Here is an 8,603-nt window from a genome sequence, read left to right as displayed (position 1 = left end):
CCGGGGCTGTGTTTCCGTCCGGGGCCTGCTCCTCTTCTGGATTGGGCGTCTGCGCCCCCTGCCCCGGCCCTCTGCCTCTGTGCCTTTGCACACGCTGTGCCTGTCCCCGCCCTTTACCCCACTGCCCTTCCCCTCGGGTCTGAGAGGTCCCTCTGTCACAGAAGCCTTTCCTGACCCCACCAGAGAACTGGGGTCCCTGCCAGCACCCCCACTGCGCCCTGGGGGTGCCCCTTTGGGTTTAGCCACGTGGTCAGAGTCTGCTCTCTGATGTCATGCAGAGTCTGTGAGAACAGGGACGGTGCCCATGCTCACGAGTGCGTCTCTCCAGTGTCCCCCGTCGTGCCTGGCACATAGTGGGTGCGCAGCAGACACGTGTGGAGTAAATGAAGGGTTGTCGTCTGCAGAGGCCCTGGGAGGGGAGGACGGAGCTGAAGCTCTCTGGCCGGCCCCTGCCCTGCGCGCCGGCTGGTCCGCCCGCGGGCAGCCCTCACCCGGCGGGACACCCGCTTGCCTGACGACGGCGCAGCCGCAGTCCCGGGCCGGGTGGCCTGGCCTCTGCTCCGGCGCCGGCTCCCGTCCTGCCTGGCTCACCTCCGGCCCCTCCCGTGGGCGAGCGATGCTGCCCCCTGGCCCGGGTTTCCAGCTTCTGGAGATGTCGGCACCCAGCATAGCCAGGTCCAGGGCTGATCCGGATGGGCCTGCTGCAGGCACTGCCGAAGTTCAAGGGCGCGGGTGGAAGGCACAGGCACTGCCTTCAGGGCATTGCGGGCCCGTCTTTAACCGAAGGTACCAGGAGCGGGAGGGAGAGGGCGGCTGGCCGCCAGCACCGGGTCTCGGGTGCATGTGGAGGCACCAGAGGCTTCACTTCACTTGGTCATTCAGTGACTGAACGAAGCACAGCGAGGTCCCCGCCCTTGCGGAGTGTGCGCTTGTGAGGTGAGGCAGAGGAGAGACCCTGCAAGGAATTTACAAGAGATTCTATCGGAGGGTAGCAGGTGCCTCGGAGAAAAGCCAAGCAGGACGGGTGCAGGGCGAGTGTGGGGGAAGGTGGAGCCATCGGCAGGTGTCGCTGAGAAGGTGACATCTGAGCCAGGCCTGGTCAGAGAGCTCCAGAGCTATCTGGGGGAGAAGCATCCTCGCAGCGGAACGACGCGGGCTCGGAGCCTGGGTTTGCAGCCTGCTGTGTGTCTAGGCTGCGTGTCTAGGAGGCCCTGGGCGCTGGGATGGAGGGGAGGGCACTGTGGTGACAGCTCCGAGGAGACGCCGCCTGGGCCCAGCAGGGAGGCGCTCAGAGACCTGGGCTCCCGGGCCTGGCTGGGGCGCACGGGGGCCTCCGGAGAGGCTGCAGCAGAAGCGCGTCCTCCGCGGAGAGCCAGAAAATCGACCTCTTGTGTGTGTTTTCCCAGGAAGCCTCTGAAGAAGGAGCTCTGCCAGACCGGGAGAGTACAGCGGAACGACGGAGGCCCACGACCTGGGGAATGGGAGGCAGCGCCGGGCGAGGGGAGGCGCGCCAGCCTCCGGAGCTGCCTGGTGGCCCGTGATTTTCTCCAGGAATGCACAGGTGGCGAGCGCGTGCGGCAGCTTCTTCTTGAGTACTGTCCCCCACCCTGCTGGCTTCTCTCCCTGGCCCTGTGGACACTGAACTTCACTGGAGGCTCAAGGTGTACTTCAGTGAAGGGTCAAATGAAACTGCGCAGGGGGACTTGGCTCAACCAGCTCCCGCCTTCGAGCCGCTGAGGCCCCCTATTTTTCCTCCACTGTCCCTTCTGTGCTACTCTCACAGTCACCCCCACGCAGGTCTGCTGGCCTGGGCCTCTCCTGTTCCCGGAGCCCCCCAGGGCGGGCGGTTGCTCAGGGGGACTGGAGCGCTGTCTTTCCCTCCCAGTCTCTCTCCTCCTGCGCCACCTGACGGTAAAGCCCTCACCCCACGAGAGCTGCTTTGCATTTGAGGTTGACAGTCATCCTATTTTCATGACTTTGAGCCTCTTTCTTGCAAAATAATAACCCAGCTAAAGGTGGCTTTGACTCCTTCTTGGAATGGCTTTTATTATAAGAGCTACCACATTAGCTGGAAACTTCTCTGTCAGGGCCATCTGCTCAAATGTCAGCTCCATCAAGATATGGATTTTTGCTGTTCACCACACACAGACGGTTGTTAGGAAAAAAAAAATATATTTTTAAGCAGTATTGGGGATCAAACCCAGGATCTTGTACATGGGAAGCAGGCACCCAAACGTTCGAGCTACATCTGCTCCCAGGAAATATATTTTTGAACGAACAGCATCATCCCCTACATCTCTGCTATGACAACAGGGAGGGGAGGAGAGAGAAACGATAAACACATTCTTTAGCTTCCTGGAGCAAAAAATGTGTTTGCTCCCAGCTATGTGCTAGAACCTAATGAAAGTGCATTGGAGGGTTGATCATATGATATACTGCTGGTATGAACAGAAGATTTGGAGAAATGGGAGCAAAGTTTAAGGAGGATGGTAAGGAGATTTAGAGACGTCATGCTCATTGGGGAGGAAATCAAGTAACTCCAAAGGGCTTTCGATACTGTCAATTCTTGAGACACCACTCTTTATGGATTTGCAAAAAAAAAGATCAGCAAAGCTTCCCAGTGTGTAGGCTGGGTGAAGAGGGGAGGGACACCAGCCGGGGAGCTGGCTGAAAATTTGAACCTTGTGCTGCTGTCCCTGTGAGTGCACAGCAGAGGCTGAGGGGTCCACTCCTCCTTCAGCCACACAGGGGCCTGGTCAAGAGCAGCTCGCTGCCACTGAGTCCCGAGTTTGAAAGTATCATTTTATTTAAAATGCCTTTATCACATACCAAATGTTACAGGAATTGTAGGGGACCTGAATTACAAAGTAGAAACAATATTTCATCCTTTGTCAATTGAAAAGGTGATGAATATTTCCAAACCACTGGACAGAGAGCAGGGGATGTGGTCCCACCTCCCCTCCCCCAGAGGCTAGGGCAGTGTTTCTCAAAGTGGGTTCCACGATCTGCTCTCCCCAAGGGATTTCAAGGGGTGGTACACTTGGAAAAAAAGGGTTCCTCGGTCCAATACGTTTAGGAATTACGTTAAGCAAAGTTAAATAGATTTCTGTACTGCAGTTCTTCTAATAGACATTACTGTGCCAATATGATGATGAGTCCAAAAGCCAGGCTGTTAGGGTTCTGCAGAGAAGGAGAACCAATAGGATATATATTAGTCACATGACTGCAGGGCTGGGTGCAAGCTGGAAACTGATAAAGATGATATTGAAGTCCTTCGTCTGAATTCCCCGGGGGAAGCTGGCTGGCTGGCAATTCTGGCAGGAACCAATGCTGAAGCTGAGGCCAAAAATCTTCTGACCTCTGAAATCCTGAGTTCTGCCTTTTATGACCCCTAAGTGATTGCGTGAGGAGATATCCCATGTTGTTGAGGGCAATATCCCTTGTTGATTGTAGCTGCAATTAGTTGATGGTAGATGCAATAAATTGATTATAGATGCAAATCCCATCCCTCACAGTAACAAGCAGGCCAGTGCTCGACCAAACAGTTGAACACCATAACCCACCAAGATGATACATGAAATTAAACATCGCAAGAAGGACAGGGGATTTCCAAGCAAATAATTATTTTTCCCTCCTTCTCCCTCCCTCCCCGTCTTCCCCCCTTTTAAGGAGCATCTCGTGGGACTACCATTCCAACAAACATACTTTGGGAAACATTGTTTTAAAACCTTTCCTTTGGAAGAGAAAACTTTGGGAAAAAAATTAGGTCATGACATTTCAGATAATGCATCTTTCCTGCTTTGTCAGAACAACAGTATAAAATTAATTTTATTTCCAAGGATTGTAATGCCACATTACTAAATTTAAATTCACTTTTTTCCCCAAAGAGTGATTAAAAAAAAAGCAACACAAAAACCAAACACACATTTTGGAACTACTAACTTGCATGGAACAAATCTCTATATGGAGCAATGTCCAAATATGTTCAAAAATTTTACACAGGATGCAGACGTGGTCCCAGGATTTCAATTTTGCCACAACTATTTACCGAAAGTTCAACGTACTCTGTGGTTCTGGCAATGCAGTCGGCCTTGGCTGGTGTCCTTCAGCATGGTTGTCACAAGAATGCCCATTCCTTGCAGAGCTATTCTGTTTGCTGTGATTTGTTCAATCTCTATGGCAGTCCAGCAGCTTGGTTGCTTAAAGTGAACTCACCCAGAGATTGGTCAGTGGCCTGGGCTGTTGGCTGAGGGGCCCGGATGGGGTGGTGGGGGGGTCAAACGGGGAGCCTCAAGGCCTGGTTTGCTGGCTCTGGGGAGGTTGGCTGAGGCGTTGATAATACCTTACTAGGCTCATCGCTGCCGTGTTCGGTGCCTCGGTGGGGGTGGCTGGGATGGACAGGGGCCTCTTATTCTCCTTGTGGACTCCAGTTCTGCCGTCTAGCCCGAGCTTCCTCACATGGCGGCTGGATCCCAAGCAGTGGCTCGGTGCCACTTCTGCTGTATTCTCTTGGTCGAAGCAAGTCCCGGGCCCTCCTGGAATCAAGGGGAGGGGAAACAGCCAGTGCCTCTCGAGGAGAGGAGGGACAAAGTCACATTGTAGAGGCGCCTGTGGGATGGGAGGGATTGTTGTACATCTTGAAACAATCAACCATAACTACCAAAAGTACTAGTAGGGGCTGTCAAATCCAGGGTCCCCAATGGCTGGCGGACACAGATGAACTCTGTGTGCCTCTCTAGGTGACCGTGGCCTCAGGGAATTCAAGACTGATGTCGTCAGATCCTCTTATTTTTCAAGAGGAGATAGAAATCCCAGTTCTTCTATAAATCCTTCTGTTAAAAATACGGGTTCCATTAAAAAAATGGTGTAAGCCACGAGCGGCCAATTTGTGGCCTCTGATGATGGACAACCTGTATCTCCAGCTTTAATTGCCTTCTGAGCACCAGAGCCACGTGCAGAGCTGTGAGCAGGTGCCCCCACCTGGATTCTGGGGGAACCTCATGTCCAGTGTTGAACTCATCCCCTCTGAGCCTGTCCATCCTGGGTCTCCTAGTGATGCTACATCAAGCATCCAGCCTCCAGGACAGACACCTGAGGGGTCTCCTGCACCCTCCCTCTTCCCCTCCTCGCCTTTGGTGGTCACCACGACGTCCCCGCTCTGGTTACTAACAATCTCTAACGTCCAGGCCTTCCTCTCCATTTCCTTGCTTCTCACGTCTGGCCCTCAGCATCTCTTCCCTGCACCATTCCCATCACCTCCTAACTGGTGTCCCTGCTTCCAAATCTTCTCCCTTCCAGTCCTTTCTCTAGAGTGTGCATCCCATACAGTAACCGCTAGCCACCTGTGGCTATTTACGTTTAAATTAATTAAAATCAAATAAAAAATTCAGTCCTCAGGCTCGTGTCCCACACTTCAAGAACTCAGGAGGGGAGTGGGTATAGCTCAGTAGGTGAGCGCCCGCTTCCCATGTACAAGGTCCCAGGTTCAATTCCTAGTACCTCCTAAAAAAAAAATAAAAATAAAAAGAGCTCAGGAGCCAAATGTGGCTTGTGGTTTACCATATTGGGCATTGCAGATACAGAACATTTCCACCATTGCGGACAGACAATTCTATTGCAGTGTTGCTCTGTGATCACATCGTTGCTGAAAACCCCTCTCTGACTGTCCTTTCCTTCTGGATAGTCTACTCTCCCTTTAAAAAAATTTTTTTTATTTTTAAAATTTATTTCTCTCTACTCCCCTCCCCGCCCCCATTGTCTGCTCTCTGTCTATTTGCTGTGTGTTCTTCTGTGTCTGCATTCTTGTCAGCGGCACCAGGAATGTGTCCTTTTTTTGGGCGGGGCGGCACTCCTTGTGCACATTAGCACTGCGCATGGGCCAGCTCACCACATAGGTCAGGGGGCCCTGGGTTTGGACCCTGGACCTCCTGTATGGTCGGTGGACTCTATCCATTGAGCCAAATCCGCTTCCCTCCTTTTTTTTTTTTTTTGAGGTACCGGGGCCAGGGACTGAACTGGGACCTTGTATGTGGGAGGCAGGTGCTCGACCACTGAGCCGCATCGGCTCCCGAGTCTAGTCCCCTTAACCTGGCTTATGCCCTCACCCCCAGTCTGTGCTCAGCTCTCATTTGGTCCCCGCAGGTACCCTCCATTCCAGCCACACCAGCTCGGGGCAGCTTCCTGACCGTGCAAACTCTCTCCTAGCTTCATTCCTGGGCTCCCGTGGTCCTGCAACGCCCCCGACCTCGTTTTCCTGCATCACCCCAGGCTCAGTGCAAACCCTGCTCTGGCGCGGGGCTTTGTGGCAGCCCCAGCCCGGGACCCATGAGCCTGCCTGCGTGGTGGCGCTGCCGTAGCACGCGCTCCCGTGGCTTTTGTTGGCCTCTCTCTGTTTCCTTTGTCTGTGCTCTGGACCTAGCTCAGGGGCAGCCCCGGCCGCTGGGGGCGCTGCCTGCGAGGAGCCCTGGGTTAGCAGGGGGCTTTCAGCTAACTGCGAGGAAACACCTCGCTCACACTGGGTTAAGCTGAGACGGGGATTTACTAGCTCAGCTAGCTGGCAGGTGGAGAGCAAGGGTGGGCCAGGGCTGGTTTGACCTGGGGATCTGTGGGCTCCCTGCAGGCAGGCCTGGGGTGCCCTCAGCTTTAGGCTGGCACCCCGTGCGGTCTGCAGAGGTGCAGCAGCTCCCTCAGCTGGGACTTCCCGCTCTGGGAAGGAGGGCTGGTTTGGGAGGCTCCGGTGGGAGGATGAGAAAGCCACTTTCCAAGAAGCCCACAGCGAAACTCTCCTTGGCCCAGATGGGGTCATAGCTCCACTCTGATCACACAGCTGGCGCGGGGGTGGGCGTGGGCATGGGCCACCCACAGGGCTGCTTGGGGAGGTACGTACACCTGAAATAAAATCAGGGAAGTCACCAAGAAGAGGGGGGCAGCCAGGGTTAGCAAAGCCGGCCAGACCCTCCGCCGTGGCTAGACTGAGGAGCGCGGCGCCTTCCCCATCCAGGAGCGGGTGAAGGCAGGGGCACGCCCGTGCTTTTCTTTCCCACTCTCCGTCCACAGGGGAAGCCTGGGGAGGTGGGCCTGGGGCGCAGGTCACACGGGCCGCCCATGCCGTGCTCCCTCTGAGCTCCCCGCTCTGGCCTCTCTCTTCCCCGCGCTGGCCCAGCCCTTTCCAGCCCCTACCTACTTACCTACGCATGGGGGTGGGTTGCCCCCCGCCTCAGCTGAAACGTCTCTCAAACATGCTCTCAGAGTGTGGAAGGGCAGTTGGAAAGGCCCCTCATTTCTCCCTAGAGCACCTCTGAATCAAAGAAGGTCACGCGTCCAGAGCCTTCTCTCGCTGATTGCAGCAGGCCCTGGGAGGCCAGGAAGACATGAGGACAGAATGGGCCCCGCCGAGCCCGGGCGCAGGACGGGCGGGACGGAGGAAACGCTCTGTCCTCCACCTCGGTGGACAGCCCAGGCTCGGCTGTCCCCGGGCTCCAGTCCCCCGCGGAGGGCCTGCGGGGCTGTGGCTCCCTCTAGTGGCAATTCCGAGGACACCCGTCCCGCCCTTGGCACCACCGTCTCCTCCACCCCACCCCGTCAGTGCTCACGGGGTAGGCAGCGAGGACTTGTCTCCTCTTCCTCCACTCTCCATCCCTCTGAAGAGTGGGGTGCTGTTTAGGGTGGCAGGACCTGGGGCATCTTACGGAGGAACGTGGAGGGAGAAGGATGCGGGGAGCGAGCGGGTTTCCTGAGGCTTGGGGGGATGCCTGAGGGAGAGGGAGCAGCTGGGAAGGGGGGGGACCTTCCTCGGAAAGACCCCAGTCTTCAGTGCAACTCAAGGGAGAGTCCCAGGTAGTTGGAATTTGAGCCTTTTTCTCTCGGATGGGGTCATGCCCTTTTATCATTGCTCCAACGCTTCGTAAGGAAGGCTGCCTCTTTGGTCACATGCCTCGGGGTGAGTGAAGGGATGGGGTAGTAACGGGGACCTGTCTCACCCCCTCACTTTTCACTTTCTAGCAGGAGGGACGTCAGCCTGTTGAGTGGCCAGAGGCTCATGGGGTCCTCGGCGGCTCCAGAGGTGGCAAAGCCATAGAAGAGGAAATAACCCAGAGGACACACACTGGAGAGATGAGACCAAATCTTCCCATGGTCCCCAGAGAACAGAGGATCCTGCACCCCCGGCCCCAGCCCCGGAGCGAAGGGGCTGATCCAGCACACTCCGTCTCGCTCATCTGCGGTGGGCACGGGCCACTGGCTCTCAGCACCCATGCGTACCTCCTTCCATGTGCCTCTCTGTATGGTGGAGGCCAGAAAGCCCCAAACCCACACTTCTCAGACCCCTGGCAGCTGGAGTGCATGAGCTTTCACCAAAGAGGTGCACTCGTGCAGTGTTTGGAAGATGGTGGGGGGAGCCCTCCTGTCCCTGTATCTGCTGGCTGCAGGCTGTGGGAAGGTGGCTGTGGCACCTGGACTCGGTGTTTCAGCGCCTGCTCACCAGTGCCGGGGCGGGCGTCAGTGCTAGTTGGGGTGGCTGCATTGGCTGCAGCGATTCTCCATCCCTGGGCTGCAACGCGGTGGCAGGTTTGTGTGTCCTTGAACTCAACAGTTCCATTGGGAGT

At 55.9% G+C, this 8,603-nt stretch overlaps 1 long non-coding RNA gene across 1 annotated transcript; it reads right to left on the bottom strand.

The window, feature by feature from the left end:
• Positions 1-2,781: 2,781 nt before the first annotated feature.
• On the bottom strand, positions 2,782-7,473 carry LOC111764749 (uncharacterized). Its single transcript, XR_002797283.2, has 2 exons — positions 7,188-7,473; positions 2,782-4,608 (listed from the first exon to the last, which is right to left on the bottom strand). It is a non-coding gene; the product is annotated as an uncharacterized lncRNA (long non-coding RNA).
• Between the last annotated feature and the right edge of the window lie 1,130 nt (positions 7,474-8,603).

The sequence above is a fragment of the Dasypus novemcinctus genome, chromosome 12, assembly GCF_030445035.2.
Source record: "Dasypus novemcinctus isolate mDasNov1 chromosome 12, mDasNov1.1.hap2, whole genome shotgun sequence".
NCBI lineage: Eukaryota > Metazoa > Chordata > Mammalia > Cingulata > Dasypodidae > Dasypus > Dasypus novemcinctus.
The sequence above is the reverse complement of the archived record's forward strand: the minus strand, read 5'-3'. Positions and strand labels throughout refer to the sequence as shown.